Source organism: Rhamphochromis longiceps, linkage group LG17, assembly GCF_057381845.1.
Source record: "Rhamphochromis longiceps isolate RC_006_pf linkage group LG17, R_longiceps_female_GT1.1, whole genome shotgun sequence".
Lineage (NCBI taxonomy): Eukaryota > Metazoa > Chordata > Actinopteri > Cichliformes > Cichlidae > Rhamphochromis > Rhamphochromis longiceps.
This window is the reverse complement of record NC_140573.1, coordinates 35,067,492-35,091,272: the sequence shown is the minus strand read 5'-3', so window position 1 is coordinate 35,091,272 and position 23,781 is coordinate 35,067,492. Positions and strand designations below refer to the sequence as shown.

At 38.5% G+C, this 23,781-nt stretch overlaps 1 protein-coding gene and 2 long non-coding RNA genes across 13 annotated transcripts in view; 2 read left to right on the top strand and 1 right to left on the bottom strand.

Moving 5' to 3' along the window:
- nrcama (neuronal cell adhesion molecule a) overlaps window positions 1–23,781 on the top strand; it is a 77,664-nt gene that overhangs the window by 30,966 nt on the left and 22,917 nt on the right. For 8 of the 11 annotated variants that reach the window (XM_085386176.1, XM_085386182.1, XM_085386179.1 and 5 more), the window contains exon 2: window positions 1,542–1,591. The gene's annotated coding sequence lies outside the window, so the exon portion shown is untranslated. Of the gene's footprint in view, window positions 1–1,541; window positions 1,592–2,616; window positions 3,236–23,781 lie in introns of those variants that run through there. The other 3 variants (XM_085386178.1, XM_085386185.1, XM_085386177.1) reach the window with 1 other exon arrangement.
- LOC146650070 (uncharacterized) lies at window positions 16,729–19,373 on the bottom strand. Its single transcript, XR_014908348.1, has 6 exons — window positions 19,325–19,373; window positions 18,968–19,012; window positions 18,093–18,122; window positions 17,563–17,631; window positions 17,282–17,356; window positions 16,729–16,886 (listed from the first exon to the last, which is right to left on the bottom strand). It is a non-coding gene; the product is annotated as an uncharacterized LOC146650070 (long non-coding RNA).
- On the top strand, window positions 20,400–21,955 carry LOC146650069 (uncharacterized). The gene is made up of 2 exons (XR_014908324.1): window positions 20,400–20,795; window positions 21,423–21,955. It is a non-coding gene; the product is annotated as an uncharacterized LOC146650069 (long non-coding RNA).

The following is a 23,781-nucleotide window of genomic DNA, read 5'->3' as shown; positions in this document are numbered from 1 at the left end:
GTGTTTTCTTGAAAGGGAAACTGTATTCTTTATTCTTCTCTGCATGTCTCTTTTTTGTCTCCATGGCAACCTGCTAGAGCATGGGGTCAGCTCTGCTAGCTTTGCTCTTGTAGCACCTCCCAGCTCTCCTCTCCTCTCCTTTTATACTATATGTGTATCTCTCTCCATCCCCCTCCTTGCGCTAAGATGATGAAGCGCTTTTAGATTTGCCGATTAAAAATGGATGCTTCTGATTCCCGCTCTCTCTTCATTTTTTAATGTTTGTTCTTCTTCTCTTTCTCTTAAAGCACTCTTTCCCCCTCATCGTCCTCGCTCTGCCTTTTTTTTTATAAGTCTTGCTACATTCCTGCCTCCATTCATTAACATCTCACACTGTTTCTTCCTCTTTCCCTGATCTGTGCCCCCTTTTGTCTCAGTTCAATTTGTTTCAACTCAGCTGAGATAAGATCAATGCAGCTCAGTTCAAATCGGATCAGATCAGTTCACAATGAAAAATTCATTCAGCTTATCCTGACACATTTAAATCAATGCACTTTCAGTCGTCTTCATTAAGATGAAATCGATGCAGGGTTTGTTTAATTATAAGGTGAGGTTATACAACAACAAACTGCCTTCCTTTTTTTATTGTTGACTTCCTTCAGATCACATTTTGGGCTTAGGCTGGAACATCCAGGTTCTTCCTCTAAGTGATAGCATCTAAGTAATAGATCAAGAACCCTTTCTCATCTTTTTACATCATCTAGTAAATTCAAACAGCTCAACCTCGCTTTATTGCATGACTCACCATCTTTCCCATCTGAGCTAACTACAGTTTTAATGGCTTCACGTCCAAATGTGCCACCGTCCTTTGTCTGTCACATTTGTTTTGCTAATATGAGATGAATGGAGTATCTCTCAGGAGATTATGATAATGCATTCACGGTCACGAAGGGACGCCCGTTTGGGGGAAGCAGAGGTCGCTGCGTGCAAGTGCGTGTATGGTGGTGGGTAACCTTTCATTGTGCGTGTGTCCCTACTGGAGATAAAAGTAATAAAAATGACAGGAGAGATTTTGGTTATTGATTGAGGTCCTTGTGTTCAGCAATATGCAGTCATTTACTGGGTTTTCCCTGGAGAGATAAGTGGAGGTGCCCACGTATTTATGTAGTGCTGGTGGGTAACACTGGCCTTGTGCAATGAATGAATCAAAGAGGTCTAAATAAGCGTTTGCCAAGTGTATTTAGTTAATTGAAGCTTCTGAGTCTTTTTGAAATCCAAGGTCTTTTTTGAGAGCAGTGAACACGTCTTTTAACTCCAAATCCTTCCCTCTAACATGATGCTGATTAGGTTTCTGGTCTGAGTTGGCATAAATGGAAGCTGTGATAGACTTTAAATAGACTTATAATTTCTTTGCCAAATATTATGCAGTAAAAGCACCCTTGCTACATAATGTCAAAGGAGTCAGCGTCATTCCCCATGAATGCTTAGACGTTAATTATTTATAGTATTTCTAATCTGAGGTAAACTCCTTATTTATAGTCATTTTCGTCTTGTTTTTTCAGGTTGAAATATCCGTTGAAGACAAACAGCAGCTGAGAATAAATCCTCGGAGGTGAGTCAGAGATTGCTTCTGAGTATATTTTGACTGCTTGACTACATTTTCTCCACGATGTGCCAATTTACATTGTTCTCTCTTTAATGAGTGATATATTATTGAATTTAAAAGTAGCATAGAGATGTAAAAAATCATTATATAGGGAGAGGTTTAAGCCATTAATGGGTAGCTAAGATTATGTCATTATGTAGTTGATGATATGGCAGCATGAGAGGAGACAGCAGTCTGAACGAGTTCTATATATATGATGAAATTGTGAGTCTGAATGATGGTTGGTTCCGGTTATTCCAATGTGAGTGACATGTGACATTCTCGGGATGCTGACCCATTCTTCTTCTGTAAATGTGATTCAAAAATCTGTTTGTGTTACTCTTCTCTGAGAACAGGTTGAGCAAGTGGCTGCTTGTTCACATCATTTTCTTAACAATTGTGAAACATCTTTTGAAATGTTGATTTTAAATTTCCTCAGTTATTCTAATTGTCTATGTGTATAACTGAGAGAATAATGCTTCTACCTATAGAGTAGAACAGGGGTGGCCAACCCGCGGCTCTCGAGCCGCATGCGGCTCTTTGCCTGGTTTCATGCAGGTTACGTTCATATCAAAGTTTATGTTTGTGTTTTGATTTTTTTTTATGTTGTTGTTTTAAAATGTGCGCGTTCGCTTCGCTTGAGTTCAATACGGTATTTTCATCAAATGCGCATGTGTGTGAGATGAAAATACCGCAAAGTTTCCCAGTAGGAGCAAGTTCGCCCTTAAAATGGCAGGAAAAAAATGCACAGCAAAAAGAAAATATGAAGATGAACACAGGACGTTTTTAACAGAGTGGGAGAGTTTATATTTTTTTGTTGAACGCAATGGTAAGCCATTCTGCCTTATATGTCAGACGTCATTAGCGCATTTCAAAGCTTCAAATCTTCAGCGCCACTTCAGCTCACTCCATGCTAACATCGACCAGGAATTTCCAAAAGGGACTGAACTTCGCAAGCACGAGTTGGCCACTTTGAAAAGTCAGGCAGAAAAGCAGATACAGTTTTTCCAAAAATTTACGAAGCGGTCAGAGACCATAACGCTCGCATCCTATCAGCTGGCTTGGAACATTGCACGGGCTAAAAAGCCATACAATGAAGGGGAGTTCGTTAAAAAATGCCTCAGTGATGTTGTTGAAATCTTGTCTCCTGAAAACGACAAATTAAAACGCATGGTATCAGACGTCCAACTGTCCCGCCACACTGTTGAACACAGAATATCGGACATTAACACGGCTATTGAATCACAGTTGCACTCTGACCTTCAAGCATGTGAGTATTTTAGTGTCGCATTGGATGAGAGTTGTGATATACAAGACAAGCCTCAGTTGGCAATATTTGCACGGTCTGTTTCAAACGATTGTGTGATCAAAGAAGAACTCCTGGATATTGTGCCATTAAAAGACAGAACCCGTGGCATAGATGTGAAAGAAACCATGATGGCTGCATTTGAAAAAGCAAATCTGCCCATAACGAAATTAACTGCAATAGCCACGGATGGAGCACCAGCCATGATGGGATCTGTGAACGGGCTTGTGGGGCTGTGCAAAGCTGACCAAACTATTCCTGACTTTTGGAATTTCCACTGGACAGACTGAACCTGACCCTGCAGGGTAAGTTAAAAATGCTCCCTGACCTAGTGCAAAGTGTGTTTGCGTTTGTCAACAAACTGAAGCTGTTCAAGACACATATTCAAAAGGGAGATTTAACGCATTTTCCCACTCTGCTAAAAGCCAGCGGGCAAGTCGCCAGTGCTGCCCTGAGTAAGCAAAGAGCCAGATATGCAACGCTGATTGAAAACTTGCACGAAAGCAAAAGTAAATGCTATTGTAGATTATTATATTCTTGTTTGTGGACTTGGTTGAACTGAGAGTTTGTGTGTGTGAGACAGTGCACACAATGTTCATTGTTGAAAATGACTGGCCTGTGGTTTTAGTACTGTAGGAGTCCATGTGTGCCCATGCGTATGATGTGGCTCTTTGCGGTAACACAGTAAAAAAAAAGTGGCTCTTGGTCTCTGACTGGTTGGCCACCCCTGGAGTAGAAGAAGAGGGTCACCCAGGTTCAGTGACTATAAAACGTGCTTATGCTTTGCTCTTATTCACTTGTAATGCTACTGCAGCTACATGCTACGTGTGCACAATGATGTTACTGAATGTGTCAGCCAGCTTCTTCTTCGAATACCCCAGCCCCAGTTTTTGCTGATGGCATGTCTGTTCTAGTGCTTTTTTTCAGTTGGCATTTCTTTTTATATTTTCGTCTTAGTAATATGCTCCCATTGTGTTACGGTTAGTATCACTTCAAGGAGCTACTGCAGTTTTTGCAAAGCCATAAACTCCACTTGGTTGCAATTATACGCTAAATACATATTTTTTTCCTTTCTGACAGACGTATATATTACTCGAATGTATGACTCTAACAGACCTACAAGTATAATTTGTACATACACATGACAGATCATTTTATGAACTTTATAAGCGGCTCAATCCCTGGCTGTACTTCAAATAAAAAGGTCAGTTAGCATAGATGAAAAGTGCTGAGTGTTGAGCATGACTCACAGCTGGCAGTGACTGATACCCTTTGCAGTCTTGGCTCTGCCCTGTTTGTATCTGCAGTGTATACAGGGAGTGCAGAATTATTAAAGCTGAATGTTTTTGGAAGTAGTTTTTAGTTTGTTTTTAGTTTTAGCTATTTTAGGGGGATATCTGTGTGTGCAGGTGACTATTACTGTGCATAATTATTAGGCAACTTAACAAAAAACAAATATATACCCATTTCAATTATTTATTTTTACCAGTGAAACCAATATAACATCTCCACATTCACAAATATACATTTCTGACATTCAAAAACAAAACAAAAACAAATCAGCGACCAATATAGCCACCTTTCTTTGCAAGGACACTCAAAAGCCTGCCATCCATGGATTCTGTCAGTGTTTTGATCTGTTCACCATCAACATTGCGTGCAGCAGCAACCACAGCCTCCCAGACACTGTTCAGAGAGGTGTACTGTTTTCCCTCCTTGTAAATCTCACATTTGATGATGGACCACAGGTTCTCAATGGGTTTCAGATCAGGTGAACAAGGAGGCCATGTCATTAGTTTTTCTTCTTTTATACCCTTTCTTGCCAGCCACGCTGTGGAGTACTTGGACGCGTGTGATGGAGCATTGTCCTGCATGAAAATCATGTTTTTCTTGAAGGATGCAGACTTCTTCCTGTACCACTGCTTGAAGAAGGTGTCTTCCAGAAACTGGCAGTAGGACTGGGCGTTGAGCTTGACTCCATCCTCAACCTGAAAAGGCCCCACAAGCTCATCTTTGATGATACCAGCCCAAACCAGTACTCCACCTCCACCTTGCTGGCGTCTGAGTCGGACTGGAGCTCTCTGCCCTTTACCAATCCAGCCACGGGCCCATCCATCTGGCCCATCAAGACTCACTCTCATTTCATCAGTCCATAAAACCTTAGAAAAACCAGTCTTGAGATATTTCTTGGCCCAGTCTTGACGTTTCAGCTTGTGTGTCTTGTTCAGTGGTGGTCGTCTTTCAGCCTTTCTTACCTTGGCCATGTCTCTGAGTATTGCACACCTTGTGCTTTTGGGCACTCCAGTGATGTTGCAGCTCTGAAATATGGCCAAACTGGTGGCAAGTGGCATCTTGGCAGCTGCACGCTTGACTTTTCTCAGTTCATGGGCAGTTATTTTGCGCCTTGGTTTTTCCACACGCTTCTTGCAACCCTGTTGACTATTTTGAATGAAACGCTTGATTGTTCGATGATCACGCTTCAGAAGCTTTGCAATTTTGAGACTGCTGCATCCCTCTGCAAGATATCTCACTATTTTTGACTTTTCTGAGCCTGTCAAGTCCTTCTTTTGACCCATTTTGCCAAAGGAAAGGATGTTGCCTAATAATTATATAACACCTGATATAGGGTGTTGATGTCATTAGACCACACCCCTTCTCATTACAGCGATGCACATCACCTAATATGCTTAATTGGTAGTAGGCTTTCGAGCCTATACAGCTTGGAGTGAGACAACATGCATGAAGAGGATGATGTGGACAAAATACTCATTTGCCTAATAATTCTGCACTCCCTGTACACTCAGCAAGTACAAGTAAGAAAACCTAGAACACTAGAATAAACCTTGTGGATGCTGTAACCTCTGAATAGCTACGACAACCCCATTAGCCTATGTGCGAGTAAACTCTATGGGCCAAAAGCTCAAGCTCGAAACGCTCAGTTTTAGACTGTTTTTTCTACTCTTGGCTCTGTATGCTGTCAGTAAGAGTAGATATCCCTAATATGGTTATCTCTGGGACACAGCACCACCCATAACCCTGGTCAACCCTTTTGTTTACAATGGGGAAGCCAATCAGAAGACAGCTGGTTTAAAAGGAGTGTGAAAGTAGCTGAAGTGCCCTATTTTCGACAATTGTTTTGAACTGTGAAACTGTGAATCATGTAAAGCTACTCGAGTGCAAGACATGAAAATTATTATAACAGATCATTTAAGTTTGATTTTGTTTAGAGTAGTATGGTTATCTGAGACATTCACAGGTCAGACACATGCTATAAAAGTTTTTTTGGGAACAGATTCAAGTGTAAACATGGAAAATCCTTAAGGTCACATAATAAAAACAGCCAAAGTCCCCATAAATCCACAGCCTAAAAGGCCAGCACGGGTTAGTGTAATTACTCAGCAACTGTTTGAACACAGGGGATTGTTTATGACTGGATAAATAGCAGCCACATGTCCTGGCATCATCTGCTGCTCACCTGATAATCAGCACACTCCAGTGCACATGCAGAGGACACACAAACAGACAGGAGCGTGGTGCATTGATGCGAATTAACACATTCAGATTAACAGTGCAGGGAGTTTTACAGTCATTATCAAGTAGTAATGTATAAATGTTAGAAGGCTGGAAAGAATGTGATTGCTTTTGTAATACTGAGCAAATACTGAGGTCCACTTAGGAACGTAAATCTGCATTGCAAGACAGGAAAAAAATAAATAAATACAAAAAATAATAAATACTGAGCAGCAAATATAATGGCTTGTGAGTGGCACAGCATTCTGGGGAGCGATAGTCTTAGTAAGTAGAGCACACTCAGCAATTACATAACACATCACTACAGTGTTTCCACCTTCCGGCACTATCATTGTTACCTCAATAGTCCCATGAGAGCCCTCTACTATATTGCAGTGAGCCATAATTTTAACAGTGAGTCATTATCGCAGCAGTTTATTTAACTGAAAAGAAGTCATGGAAAAGTGGTTTGAATTCAGTTATCGCAGGTTGCGATGATGGATCTCCTCTCCTCCCTGCCCTCTTCCTCCAGCTTCCTCTCTCCTCCTGTCCACCCGTCTCTATGAGTAATCCTTGCGAACAGATGGGTGGAGGAGAAAAAAAAGGGGCATGCCAGCTTGTTGTGCAGCTATAACACTGTCAATCAGTCCCCTCCCCCGTCCCATCCTGTCAACATTTCAGCCCGTTCCGCCTTAAAAATTTCCCACTTTCTTCTTTCTCCCTAATCATTTCATTCTCCCCTCCTGCCCCGATCGGACTGTCAGTTAGCCTGCCATCGGTTTGACAATGTGACTATTTTTGTTATGTCACCACTGCAAGAGCCATATGTGGGAATAAGTTAAAGGTGTAACAGTCTTGCCCCAAAGGATAAAAACAGCCACATGCTGGAAACAAAATAAATTATAGGACCCCACACAGTAAGTCATGTCAGAGTCACGTACCAAGGCCATGTGCATCTATTGATATCTTTTACCTAGCAGTAACCCCAGAGGAATACCAATGAATCTTGGCTCGGTTACAAGCCCAGCTGGGTTCATGCCCTGTCACATTGTAGCACTGTATTAGAATGAGACTGCCCATTGATTTTAGGGTCTGTTTTTTTAATGTCTAGTCTTTGCTTTTCAGTAAACACACTTTTTCACACTTTATACAGCCCCACCTTGAAGCAGAAGCCTCTGCAGTGCAGTGCCTTAATTGGTGTCAACTTATCTTTATTTTAAAACACTTTAAGATACATGATTTTAATGGTTTTCTGTGTAGTCGGAACCACTGTTTACTCTTCATTTTGCTAAATAAAACATTGCTTTTCATTTCATAGCTGAGAGATGGTGCAGATGATTTCTTTCCCATTTTACAAACTTAATCATTGATGGCAAAGACCTTGGCAATTATAGTAAATGCTTTGTGAAAGATCATTTTAGAATAAGAATACAGTGATTAGATGAAATGTTTTGGATTAACTGCAAAAAAGATGGATATTCATTACTAAAAATAAAGCAATTAAATGAGGCATTCATTGCATTTCATGCAGATCTTTCTGTAAATTATTGCAGCTCAAACTGACATTTATTGCAGTGAATGAACGAGTAAAATAATATGGCTATACAGGCTGTAAAATCTTTTGTTACATGATATCAACATATTTTTCAGGGTTATCGAGTTTTCCTCACACCACCTGTCACCCACACAAACACAAAAAAAATCACTTATGGATTGAGCCAGCACGGCCCCCGGCTCTGACTGAGCCCATGGCTTTTGACGAGATGACCTTAGACAGGCGAGACACTCGCAACTGATGCCTGCACAGACCCAACCAGGCTGCCGGCAGCCAGCAGCAAGCATGTCCCTATGCACACAATATTCCAGATATCACAGCCGTAAAATGTGACATCAGATGAAGCGAATTTTAATGACAGCCATCGTTAATAGCTTCTGATGAGTTATGCACGGATGAGAACCCCCCGTCCTTGTTTTAAGGCAATTATCATTTACAAAGCCTGTATAGTTTAAGTATATAAACTTGGTTTGATGGTACAACTAATATCGTCTGATGTGGGTTTTTTTTTTTCATGTTTCAATCTAAAAACAATCCCATTCTTAGTGCCATTAATCTTTTTGTCACAAAATGAACGTTGCAGTTTGTTTCCTTTGTTAGGCAGTGTGAATGATACCTTCAAAGTCCTCCCTAGCTATTTTCTCACTCTTTTACACAAATATGCCGGGAGCAAAGCTGTTAGCATTCACGTCTTGCAAAGGCAGGGCTCTTCTCTATCCCTCAATAGGAAAAAAAAAGGAAAGACAATAAGATACTCTTTTGCTTTGTTACAGTCAAGCTTTTATATCATGGGATTATGAGGGGTTGGATATGCATGGGAATTTACTTCAACAGGGTTGAATTTGAAAGTGGTTACAGGGTGGGGGGGTCAAGCAGATTTACAGCTTATGTCCCCTTTTATGCAAGACAGATGTACAAACTGGCCAGTAAAACAGTACAGAATGACATTACATAAGCCTAGTTTCACTTTGACTGCTCATTCATAAATAGACCTGTTGTCGACAGCTTTAAAGGCTTGTAAGGCATGATGTTTTAATCCTCAGGCAAACAGCGACCAACCAGTGATAATCCCAGTATGAAATACGGGGGGGCTCAGGTGACACTCACCAACCCATTTAAATATATAGCTGCTATGAGTTCGATCACTTCATGTCACCTGCGTGCTCCTGCACACTAGCACAAAAATCACAATTTTAAACAGCACAAAGCTAAAAAAAGAAAGCCAAGACCATCAGTCAGTGTGCCATGCCTTTCAATGACATGAATATTCAGATACCTCAGAGGCAAATAAGGAAAAATCTAGTTGTGCGTGTTTATGACTAAAAACATACAACTAGTTCTGTAACTCGAGTGTTACCTTTTCTTTTATTTGACTTTAGCTTGCAGGGGCAACCATGGTTCAGGGGGTTGGGAAGCTCATCTTCTGACTGGAAGGTTGCCAGTTCGATCCCCTATTCTGTCTGTCTCGGTTGTTGTGTCTTTGTACAAGACACTTCACCTACCGCCTACTGGTGTTGGCCAGAGGGGCCGATGGTGCGATATGGCAGCTTCGCTGCTGTCAGTCTGCCCCAGGGCAGCTTTGGCTACAACTGTAGCTTGTCTCCACCAGTGTGTGAATGAATAGTGGAACTGTAAAGCGCTTTGAGCGTCGCTATATAAATGCAATCTATTAATAATAATAATAATAATAATAATAATGGATACTTTATTGATCCCCATGGGGAAATTACTTGTTTTTCTCTGCATTTGACCCATTCACTCAGTGAAGCAGTGGGCAGCCCACTAAGCAGGCGCCCGGGGAGCAGTGTGTAGGGACGGTACCTTGCTCAGGGGTACCTCAGGGTAGCCGTTAAGTGGATTCGAACCGCCGACCTTCCGATCATGGGGCGACCACTTTACCTACTGAGCTATCCCTGCCCCCATATTATTATTATTAAACTCAGTGAAAATATTTCAAAATGTGTGTTTGGTTTAAGTAAACACAACTGTGTCTATGTGACCATATAATGATCATACAGTCACACAGCCTGCATATGTATCATTTATGGTTATGCAGATGACACCATCCCTTATAAATTGCGTCATTTCTTGGACCAAGCAAAATTGATTATAAATCCATTTCCAAATTAATATTGAGTATCAAAACCAGGTCTACTTGTACCGACGTGTATTAGTTTCTGTCATCACAACAATACTGGGTGGCACTGTGGCTAGATCTTTTATTTCTGGAGGTGTGACCTTGTCCCCTGCCATTTCAGCATTATCCCTTTAGTAAACAACAGGAAGCACAATGGACATGGCGTGGCGCATGCTGACCATCAGCACTTCACAAAGCCTCAGAGAAAAGCAGGCGCTGGGGCATTCTGCGGATGGTGCTAGAATAACTGATCCTAAAAGGGAAGACCCACACTGTGTGTATGTGTGTCCGCATGCAAAAGAGCATTAGATGGTTTGCTTTGATTAGTTATCTGCGTGTGATCCGGTTTGGGGGCTATTGAGGACAATGGGCCTGCCAGGTCTGTATTTTGACTGTAAAGAAGTGGTGTTAGTGTAATGAAAGCTCCCTCTACATCAACTTCCAAATAGCAGATAGACTCATAGATAGTCAGCAGTTAAATGATGAGGCTTTGATGGTGAAATCAGGGTAAACAAAGCTGGGTAAATCCTGCTGAAATGCTCTTTGGCAACAGACAAACTGCTCACTGCTTAAAAGTATAAAAATTATATATATGTATGTATATGTATACTTACTTATACTCCCTATCTTCCAAGTATACGACTGTGTGCATCTTAAAAATAGTGCATGTTAAGCAAGGTGAGGTGAGGAAATCACTGATGTGGCCTACTCAAGATAGTCTTGGTTGGTAACCTTCAGCAGTGTCAACAGCATTTCACCCCTTAACCTGTACGCCTCACCTGAAGATGAGGAATAGTACCTCTTCACTTGCACATCTGCCATTTTGGTTTTAAGATGATCTCATGAAGAAAACAGGAGAGTTTCTTGGGAACTGTTTCCTTCCTTTTGTGATCTAATAACTTTGAGTGGGTAGGTTGGGGTGGTATTTATTAGCTTTGACTTTATGGATGTCCATTTGGCCATTTCTTTTAGCTTCCTTCTTCCAGTGCTTTGGAATAGGCAGTCAAGATGTGGTTCAGAGTGCATGGGCCTGCACTGCTTGCAGAATGGATAAGGCCCTAGGTTGGCAAGAGGTCAACCACAGCACAAAGGATTGAGGTCAAATTGGCCATGCCAGTGGTTCATCCCTGTGCAACTACTGCCCCTGGACGGAAACTGCTCCCTCTCAGATTCTCCGCACCACAACAAGCCTCCTGATTTCTTTCCTATAAAAAATTTACACGCACACACACATCAATAATATCTCATAGTAGGGGTGCAACGATACACAAAATTCACGGTTTGGTTCAGTTCGATACTTTGGTGTCACGGTTCGATATTTTTTCGATACAAAACAATGTTCATGCTTTTTTAATTTGTCATTTATTAAAATTATAAATATATTTTTTAACTCAAACGTACAGTTTTTAAATTTAATGTTGCTGAAACAACAAAGGGATAAAATAATAAATCTATCTGATTGAGAAATCACTCATCTTTGGAAAAGAGAGTTTATTACAGAGTAATGGCTCTTTCCAAAATAAAAGCTATACTATACGCTTCTTCTGGGCTATATTCTCAGCAGCATATTAAACATATCAGGTCCCCATAAGGAGAATCATGTGCTAACGGCTGTCTAAATGACTCGGGTAAAGTTTGTATCATTTGTAGCATGCGTGCTTGTTGTTTTTGTCTGCTTCCACTTGTCTTTGCACTAGGATACTGTCGGTGTAAATGTGCACTCATATTCATTGTGTTCCCACTAGTGCTGTCAGCGTTAATCTGAAATGACGTTAACGCCACAACACAGCAAATCTCCACTGCGCTCAGTGGATCTGCACTCGACAGTGCAGCCTAGGTGGAGTAGTCGAACGCAGATCCACTGAGCTCTCAACACAGACAGCATCGTCAGAAGAAAAGTTGATAAAATAAATTTAAAATTTTGTATTGTTCGATACATATGCTTACCAAACCGAAAGCACTGTATCGAACAGTTCAAAATCGATACGAGTATCGTTGCACCCCTATCTCATAGGTATTTCATCAAATCCGTACCAGTTTGAATTTTTGTGCTTTTCTTCATTAAAACCTGCAATTGCATTGCATAGCTTCCCATTTGTGATGGGATGGGATTATGACCGGGACCGAGTACCGAGTACTGCTTCACCTTACAGTCCAAGCAAAGAGAACTACAGTGAAGCATAGATAAGTAAAGTAAATAATTCTAGGTTCTGTAAAAAGATATGAGAGCGTGCATGAATAGCACCTCATCTATCAAAGCTGATTAGTAAGGCAGTGCTACCAGTTATTTTTCTTCCACTCACAGTCGAGGCCTTGCCCCAAAGAACAGGCAGTTCATTGTCATAGATCGGCTAGAGAGAGAGAGAAATAGAGAACATGAGTCGAGCAGTCAGCCAATAAGATTATGAAAGTGACAGATACAGCACTAGGAGTAGGTTGGTGTTTTTAACACGAGCCCTTTACTCAGAAGACTTAATAGGTAAGTGTCTCTTTCATGGTGTATCATTACATCTCTGGCTTATTTCCAATACCGTAACTTTCCTCTGGCGTTAGTGTAGAATAGTCTGTAGGATTTATCTATCTGAAGGAGCTGATGGAGACCAAAGCTGAGCTACAAGGATAATGATCATTGATCTTTTTCTTTAAGATGGTATCATTTACCTCAGGGACAGAAGAGCCTCTATTGTTTGTCACTGTTTGGTCTAAAAATTTGGGTTCACAGGCTGTTTATGTTTTAGTAGCTAAAAGGTTACAAAAAAAGGTTGTTAAAGTCTAACAGTATCACTGGATTATGTTTCCTATATTATAAATTAAAAAGATACTATTCCCTGATAGACTGACACCAGCACTTGCTTTTCATCAATGAATGCAGCATCAGTTGTGAAGCTACTGCAAACCACTGAGGTAAAGTTCTATCCTCAGGCACTGGTAGCACAAAAGCAGTTGTTTGGTATCAGCCTGCACTGTTTTTGTATTTAGTTACAGGAAGCTGTCTCTGTCTTCCTTTTTCTTTTCTGGAACTTGGAGTAATATATTTCAGCTGCTGGTATTATTTCAGTATCATTTTTTATACGTTCATTGATGTTTCTAAAGGATTTCACTCATATAATTATTGTACATCTGGGTACCCACATTGAAATGACAGTATAAACTCTGCTTTCACTGACTGGAAGAAACGCAGAAATCAAAGAAAATGTATCTGATGTCCATTCTGATTACATGGTGAACTGCGGCTTTTACTCTACAAACTGAACGTATGTTATTGTGATGTCAGCTATGTAAAAAGAGTGAACTATCTGAGTGCTGAGCTACAGTACAGATGAGAGAGCATCCAGTCTAGTCCAGTCTAGCTGAAAGCAGTCTGACTCAGTCTATTGTTCACAAATATCTCTGTCACTATGATTTGATGCGACTACAGATGATTGTGTTTTCTGTCCCTCCCTCTAATTCTCTTCCCGCTTCCCTTTTCTGCCTCGCTCATCTCTCTAGTCGGGCTGTCATCTCTCAGTGTCTCTCAGTGTGACTGAGGGCTGCGTAGTGACCAACTTAGCAAGTTGCTTCAGGGTTTACGAACTAAGAAGACTGTTGGGTTTCTGTCAGCTGCCCTCACATCATGAAATGTTGACTCTGGCTATGATGACTTCTTTTGTCGAGGGTAATTTGAGTGAAAGTAACCAGGAGTTCAGTATCAATCAGCAAGTCCTCCAACTGTATGTTGCAAGTATTCATATAGGTCATTTGTTGCTACTTCCGTTGGGGTAGAGGAGTGACACCAAACCCTCAACCTGGAGACTGAACTTTCATTTGAGATCATTTGTAGGTTATACTTTCTCCCATTTTTACTTGTTTTATTAGATTTACATATAATAATTGCTTAGTTAAACACTTATTTACCTTCGGATACCATTCCATCCATCCATCCATCCATCCATCCATCCATCCATCCATCCAGTCTCTTCCACTTATCCTTGTCTGTCGCAGAGATAACACATGGAGACAAACAACCATTCGCACTCACATTCACACCTATGGGGAATTTAGAATTACCATTACTATTATAAATTATAATTACAACACCAATGCATATTTACTCTTACATTACTACACCCGGAGGATCTTCTTCTTCTCCTTTATGAGTTGCCACAGTGGTTCCATCACACTTCTTCTGTCACACTAAACCTCTGCATGTCCTTCTTCACCACATTCATAAATCATTTCTGTGGTCTTCCTCTTTTCCTTCTGCCCAGCAGCTCCATATGCAACATCCTTTGTCATTTGTCCTAACAGTTAAAATAACAATCCACATAAAATACTTATAGTGTGGTTTTTCAGTGGGAGAATGTCACTAATCAGTACAAATGGGTAAACTTGAAGGAGTGAACTTGATATCATATAATATACCTCATAAGTTAGCTTGGCCACTATTTGATTCTCCCAAGTCCAGAATCATCTTTTTTTTGTTTTTTGTTCTCTGAATCAGGTGTGTTCTCACTACTGGTAACATTCCCTTTAGTTTTGGTTAGAGGCACCACATGACACGCCCTGGTTCGCTCTCAATTCTATGCTAAATAATACGCTAACTCTCAAAGCTGGGTAGTTTACCAAAGCACAGAGATAAGAAGCTGTGTGCTCATAGTGAGAGCACTTTCAGTCCTCTTGACTCTGGCAAGAAGGCAAGCAAAAAGTTGTCAAAATCAAACTATTTTCAGGTTGCTAACGGTCAGTGTTTTGTGTACATGGATACAAGGATCTGTGTTTTGTTTTATTATATACACGGAACACTCTTTTCATTCACTCTGAAGAAAAAAAGGAGTACCTTTTGCTTGAAATGCTTCAAATATCGAGTATTCTACAGTAAAACTAAACCGATGAGATAGTGAAACTATATCTTGCTCGTGGGCTTGGTTTAAGAAAGAATTGGAGAACACAGTGACGATCAGGCTGAAAGAAAAGAGGAAAGGATAGAGTGACCAAGAAGGAAAAGGCAGAGCCTTAGGGTGACTTTTTTGACCTGTGGACTTCGACCTTTGAGTCAGTAAGAAGAGAAAAAAAGAAGGATGAGAGATGACTTGCCTACTAGCCAGTCATCCCACTCATCCTCCATTGAGTCCTCTTTGTTTTCATCATCTTTGGCTTTTTTGTTTGGAGCCTCTGAAAAAATGAGCAACGAAAAACTATTTTTTTCCCATCTAGTTTCAGGAAGAATGTCCAGCTCTCTACATGTATGTGTGTAATTACACTTTTATAAGCATCTTTGTGTGGATGAGTCTCCTGCCAGAGAAATATCTTCCGCCACGCTGCACAGTACAGCCTCGTGGCTTTAATTATGACAAATTCAATCAACAGGAGTCATAAACACATTCGGTGTTGACTGTGCAACAAATAGGTTTGAAGGACTTTTTGTCCTTGTCATGCAAAGATTGAGAGTTCAGTTTTGTTGTACATGATCACGCAAGTTAAAGTTTCTGTATTTACAATGTCTAAGCACTGTGCCAGTTAGACCCAAGTGAGTTCTAGCAGTAGAAATATGCAGATGCTGACATTTGTACATGCAGCTAATTTTACGCATCTGTGTGTTTGTGTCTATGCTTCACTATGTCATCTGTGTTGTCTACCTTTTTTTTTTTTTACCCTGCAGGCAATCTTCACTCTGGAGATGTGACTTAGGTCAGATATAAAAGCTGATTTTTCTACACATGTAAAAATCAGTTGTAAAGCTTGTAACACTCATTTATTAACTAACATGCTCTTTTGTCATCTTATATATTATATATGTAGAAGAGTTAAAGTGTAATAATCTTAGAGCCAATGCAAACTGGGCTTTCCCATAAAAAAGTACTGTTTTAAATATTCTAATCAAATGCACAAACTGATTAACTGATGTTTCATTTGTTTTTTAGGTAATCCCATACGGTAAAAAAATGTATTTTAAAATACATTTTGAAATACATTTCAAAATATACAAAAAATGGCCAAAAAATATATGTGCTAAAATACATTTTAAAATATATTTATATATTTAAAATGTATTTTAGCACATATATTTTTTGGCCATTTTTTGTATATTTTGAAATGTATTTCAAAATGTAATTTAAAATACATTTTGAAATATGTTTATGTATTTTGAAATGTTTTTTAGCACATATATTTTTTGGCCATTTTTTGTATATTTTGAAATATATTAATAAAATATATTTCAAAATACAATTTAAATTTATTTAAAATCATTCAAAAAAATATAAATTTAACCCTTCATATATTTCTAAAATATATTTCAAAATACAATTTAAATTTATTTAAAATCATTCAAAAAAATATAAATTTAACCCTTCATATATTTCTAAGAAAACACATTCACATGTAACATCTGAAAGAAATCTTTATTTGATGTTTAAAACATACATATAGCATATCAATCAAGCAAGGAATATTCATTTTATAAGTTTATTCTCATTACATACTCAAACATTCTAAAAGAAACACACACACATATATGTATATGTATGTGTGTGTGTGTGTGTGTGTGTGTGTGTGTGTGTATATATATATATATATATATATATATATATATATACACACACACACACACACATATGTGTGTGTATGTGTATATGTGTGTGTGATTGTATGAACATAAGTCAGCATACTTAAAATGTAATTTCTTTTCCTTTTCCAGCAGTCTCAGTTCCCCCAGCTTTCACGGCAATCCTCAAAGCCCTTCTGGACACGCTGGGAAACCCCTTCCTTACCGCCACTGTAACAAACAAAAGTCACAGTTCTATTACTTTTATCAGAGTTAAAATAAAAATGTGATTTATGTTAGCTGGCTTCATTTAGCAAACAGATATTTCTGTTTATATAGATACAGATATTAATACAGATATATTTTACGCATAATTTTACCTCTTTTTTTTCCTAGATGGGAAGTCTATCCAGTTCACATTACAGTAATGCTAACACCCCTTTTGGTCGTCTCTCCTTACCTTCCAGCATTCATAAATCTGTTGACCTTCTTTGTCTGAGACCAACCACTACAATGCATCATCACCTATTTGTATTGGTAACTTACTTTACAACCTATTTTAATGGTTGCAAAGTAAGTTACTTGTGCTGTATGCAATTTTAGATACACAGAAAGTCTTCACTTACTATATATGGCTGTCATAGTGTCCTTATCAAGGGCAGTTCTTCACTCTGCGCCGATGTCCGTTTTGCTCTGTCCTCCTATAAAAAGCATGAACATTTGAGTGTTTGACTAGTTTTAGATTTCCAAAAATTTGATATTTGTACAACTAAACATTTGAACTACAATATATGCTATTGAGCGATACTTTTATGGGTAATTTTTGGTAAAGAAACTGGTGACAGAGTTGTAGGCTTTTTAAAGTACTATTAGCTAACCATTTGAACTGACTTTCAAAGCTGATTACCTTTTAAATTGCTGTGGATCAAAACCTCCAGTGGGAAGGCGGCCATTAGAAGAACACGCACCATTGAACCTGAAAATAACAAAAACAAACAAAAAACAGAACAATATATAAGAGTCCGGTAGGGTAATAAATCTCTTCTGAAGCAATATAGTTCATTTTGGGTGAAAAACAAAACATTCCTCTAAAATATATATACTGACATCAGCAATCAACATCATGATTGTAATTATTTCCTTTTTAGTACATCTACTGCTGTTTGCATGTGTCAAGCACTACGACTGTATCTATGCATATAAATTCACCATATATATCCAGCAAAAATGTTTTGTTATAGTCAAAAGGAAAACAAACAAAGGCATTCAATCAGAGGTGAGAAATTAATTGGGAATATGAATTATAGGTGAACTATTCTTTACCTACTAGCAATCAAGCTTCTTTAACCAAGAAGCTTGAAATATTTGAATGTAAAATAAAATAAATAAATAAATAATAATAAAAATAACATGATGTAATTAAAATGCACAACTTACATTAAGGAAATCTGCATTTGTATCCACAGGCTAAAAGTAAAACAGTAAATGTGTTAGTGATAGTACAGGTATTTGTAAAAAAAAAAAAAAAAAAAAGAGGCAGTAACTGTGACGCTTCTAGTGGGATGCTAAATGCAGAGATTTATATTTACAGTATAATACTGCATGTACGGGTAACTGTGTTGTGAACTGTAACTGAATATTAGAGAATCTCAGAGAAATTAAATGTATTTATTTTTTGAATTTATCAATCATAAAACCGTCTGTTTTGAAGGCCTGTTACGATAGCGACTTTTTGTTGGTCGGTATATTGCCCCATAAACAATTGCGACAAATTATGTCATTGTCATTTTAAGACCATTTTATGTCTTTGAATGTATAATCATAATATAACACCATAATAATGCAAGATCTACACACTTTCAATTGACAAACCAACATCTAATTCTTAAAGTATTTAGATCATTGAAATTAGGAATCAAAATATTAGATACCTTAAAAACTTGAATAAATAGTAAATTTTCTAACAAATAGAAAACAATGTTATTTAATGTTATTGTTTTGTTATCATTATATTTTATTTTTGTAAATATAATGGCGGATAAATTACATCATCAACAATTATTGAGGTCATGTACATGTATTGTGTGTTAAGTCGATATATCGATTATTGTGATAGGCCTACTGTTTTGGTATCATAACGAGCTTGTCAAACATGCATGACCACTAAACAATGTCTAAGCAGTAGTATTGGTCTGAATGACAACAAACATAACTAGTGTTTTGGAAAATCTGTTAGAAAACAGTTATTTCAATAATTATGATTAGCATGTGACACAGACACCGCATAAAAAACTACAACAACAAATACTTACTTTAGGAGGATGGGGGAGGGCAGCATGAGGTTGAGACTTTGACATCTGTAAAAAACAAATTCATGTATTACAAACAAGTCACTTAAAAATACATTAATGTGGCAGACTGTTCCCTGTTCAGATGCAGTGTATAAGTACAATCAGGGCTGTCACAACAATGGGGTGGGGCCAAGTGGCTGCAACCCTAGGTACAATGTGCAGGTATATATAATTACATATAATATATGTGAATAAAGCAAGAATCTGTTTAGGTTAGTCACTGTGCTGACTGATGCTTGCTAGGTTTATATGATTGCAAACTGCACAAAAACAACAACAGCAACAACATTAATGACAATGACAAACAAAATTACTTACATTTATGTAAATCTCACATTAGGAAGATCTGCATTCGATTTCATGGGCTGAAATAAATAGGCAGAAACATTACTGCTAAAAAAAATAAAAAACAAAAACTCTAAAAAGCCTAAAAATGACTTAAAAAGCAAGGAAATGTGGAACATTGTAATTAGCGAACATTAATTAAGCATAACTGTTCTTTGTTTCTAACCTTGGTAAGTACTCTGTAGCCAGTTACATATTACTACAATTAAGTTACATATTTTGATTACCAAATTATGGAAGCGTGGAGCTGCCACCCAGGCAAAAGAAAAATAGAGCTGTATCACGTTATGACGTGAAATGTTTATTGTTCTAACATTATGCTTTTCATGTTTGTATAATATAATATCACGTTATTATAATATACATAATTGTCACGTTCGCACAATATTGTACGGACGTGATAATTATGTACATTTTTCGTACAATGTTGTTCAAACATGTTGTTCAAACATGATAGTATATTGTTAGAACGATAAACTTTTCACGTTATAACGTGATATACTTATATTTCTCTTTTGCCTGGGTGGCAGCTCTACGCTTCCGTTCCAAATACACGAGAATAAAGTAATATTATATGGGAAAAGGCACCTGCTAGCTTGATGATGGAGGCTTCTTAGACTGGCCACCCGCCTTGGCTTCTTGTCGCCACTCCACGAAATAAAGGTCCGTTTCCTCCATGCCGGCTAATTATTCATCCTCATTAAAATCTCGTATATGTTCAGTTGGCAGAATTGAGAATTTTACATCTTCCAACCACTTAATTAACGCGAACATAATCGGCTTGTTTCTTCCCGTCTCCTGTATCCGGCCGTTCCTCTCGCTGTCAGATTTCGCGCCTCAGAGACGTCGTTATTTTTCAAAAAAAAAAAAAGAAGAAAGAAAGAAAGAAACAGTAACAACTACTAAAGAGAGTTTTTGCACGTTCATTGCACATTTGTGGGAATGTTTAAATATTTAATTTTTATTAATTACTTTTCATTATATCTTTATTTTTTAAACCACCGTGGCAATGCGCATGCGCATACACTCCTGCACGCAAAGGCTTTGGAGTTGACGTAATGTCGCAATGCATTGTGGGAGCGCAGCACCATCTTGGCAGGTCACGAATCAAAACAAGATTGCTACGAACCATTCTGAAACGTAGCTCAAAAGAAAATGACGGTATAGAGACAGATTCTGTCCAGATGCAAAGAGACGGTACTTGATTGTTGAAATGTGGACCCGTATGAAATATAGCCGTGGAGTAGAAACCCTGAAGACCAAACCGCTATTGACTTAGCATGATCTACTCTCATACCTTGTCTGTGGAGTCAGAGCATACACGGCGCACCAATTTCGCAATTATAAATCTCTGGAGGCGCACATCCAATTCACCAAGGACTGGGTACAAGATTTGGCTATTTTTAAGCCTCCACGTTGTGAGTACGCCGTCATTCAAGCAAAGGTAAGTCAGCTTGAGTACTGCGAGTAAAATGCGTTTGATTCCCCCCAGCATTCAAATTAGTGCTAGCAAAAATTCATTCGTGAGGGGGAAATTACAGTGAGAACATGTAGAGGCTCTGTTAGAGGGATAACATAGTGAGTTCAGTGCATTGATGTGACATTGTCCTGAAGGATTTAGTTATTCTTTATGGTTAAAGAAATTGCCCTAATTAATTCATATTTATTATAAATAATCCTAATTACACATCTTGCTTCCTTGTTTGTGTCCTGTGTCACTAAAAATACATTCTGTTTTAGTTTTATACATTGATTAATGACCTGCAGAATCTGCTTGTCATATTAGGTGTCCATAGTTGTCACTTAAAGTCGAACTTTATGTTTTCTCCCTCTTGAAAGTGATTACATCCTTGCATTACATACTTTAGGTTCATTTTTTGCTGATAGGTTTCTAAAAAGAAACATGCAGATTTAGAATATAACATGCAGCGTTCTATAGATGGATACATAAAAACACTTTATTTGTTACATTTATGATAAATGGATTTGAAAGTAAATAAAACACATTTGTGTCGGACTTGGCTTATTAAAGTTCTTGTCTTTAAATGAACTTTGTCTGTGTGTGTTTTAGGTCCTGCACTCTTAAAGACTGAATTGCAGCATTGCAGCCACAGGTCATTGTGAGCATCACAGGGAAGGTTGAAGCCGCCCACTGCAGCTGTATGGCTAGAGTCGTGGAGACTTGCAGCCATGTCACTGCTCTTCTGTTTAATGTAGAAGCAACAGTGAGGATCTGTGGCACAAGGACTGTTACAGATGAACCTGCATACTGGGTTTTGCTGGGTAATATGACCAAGATACAGCCAGAGGTTGGCCATAAGATAGACTTCTCCTCTTCAGCTGCCCAAAAAAAAGGTTCTTGATCAAAACATAAACAGACCATTCGTTGTGACAGGTAAAAGAAGCCATCCTCAAAAAAGAAAAGTTCCACCTGCTACTGTGGAGGAGTTGGATCAACTGATGGGACAATATTTTTCCAAGCATAGTTCTGTTCTGAATAACCCATAATGTTTTAATTTAGGGGGCCATGTAAATACTTTGCATTTACTGAATATGTACTTACTAAATACCACTGTTCAAAAGTTGAATAAAGAAACAAAGAAATGTTTGCCTATTTTTAATTAAAAGCACTTTGTCGAACATCACATCAGTTACAATGTAGAAAAAATGTTATGTATAGTTTACAAATGACAAAATGTTCACATAAAATCATGACAGCATTTGTATAATATCACCCACTACTAGCATTCTGTAATTTACTGTCTCTTTTGAAAACTTATCATTACATAAACAGCACAAGACTTAAAAGTATTTAACAAGAGCATTTTTCCCTGGTTTTACTACCACACTGGGGCACATGTTCACCAAAACGCAGCAAACCTTTGCCATCTTATCCAGGAAGGTCACCTTTTTACCCTCACATGGAAGAAGTAATCTGATTGGCATGGTGGTATGTAGCATGTAGTTTGAAGCAGGGATTTCGTAGTGCCCCATGTGTAGTGTTGGAACCCAGTCAGGATTTGTTTCATTCATTTCATAGGCTGGTTTGTTGCAATAATGCCAAATAATTAGCAACTCTATAAATAGAAGGTAGTTCTGCATGTTTGTTCTAAGTTTGTGCTATTGAAAATAAAATTAACAGGCTATAAATAATAATATGAACTTATTTAGAACTTACCTGAATGGAAATACTGGAGCACACCAACAGATATCTGTGGCTGGTAGAGAACTGAATATCAGCTCGTCTCGCAGCTGCTATCCAGGCTAGACGCCTTCTTTTGGTAACATCCAACACATAAGCTCCCTCATGATGTTTCCAGGTGAGGAAACAATGAAAAGAGAGCCTGTTTTCAAGCTTATTCCTTTGTCGGTAGTGCAATCTAACATTACAACCGACCACACAGCAAGCATTTGTTTGGCCTGTATTAGATTATTCTGTTATTATATGTTACCTTATATATGTAATCAAAGTAGTTGAATTAGAATACTGCTGTAGATCACATTATACCCTTTAATATAGAGTGTGTGAGCTGTATGTAGTTTAGTTCTCATTATACTTTTGAGTTAACAGAACATATTCACATATTAGTTCATTAGATAAATGTGCATCACTCTGTATCCTTGATCTGCTGGGAATGTGTTACACTGTTTTCTTGACATGCTTAATTGTTGAATCATGAAGAGAAGGTTGTAAGCAGGAGACTCTGTGTCTAAAGACAGGGGAGATAGATAGACCACATTCCACACCCCCACCTTACAGAAAGCAGAGAAACAACTGCCGAGGTCATAACTTAGGCGCTGTAACAGAGAAAAAATGTGATGTTTTGGCTTTTACGACTAGCTGGGGGCCACTAGAGACTATAAAAAGCTGAGCAACCCGTCACCATTTTAAGACATGTGCCTGACCCTCTGGTAGCATCTCTCCCGTCCGGACGTTGTAATGCTCTTATTGTTGAATTGTATGGAAATAAATGATTGTTGATTGAGCATTGATACACCGAGTATTGTCCCTCCTTCAGCCCAAAGATTCAAAGAATTGGGTGATTTCAACACCTGCTAATATGGCGCCTTGACCAAAAATCCTGGCTACGCCCCATCCCGTAAGATCACGCTCCAGAGCCCTATTAACGTACGGATCTAGAAAGAAGACGCTGCATTTTTAACTCTGAGGGAGATGGAGAATGAGCCTATTTCCAAAACAGTGGAGTGTGTTCCTTTAAGTACTAAATTGTATATATTGTCAAAAACTAAAGTGTACATAGCAGTTGTTGTATCTTGTTTACTGTATCACTGACAGATAATTTCAAAGTCAATGAACGCTACATTATAGTGAGATATTGTGTAATGTGAAATACTGTAAGCAAATGAATAAACAACCTAATTCGTGATAGACCTTTGACTCTGTTTTGTTTGAATCCAACTGTTTTTTG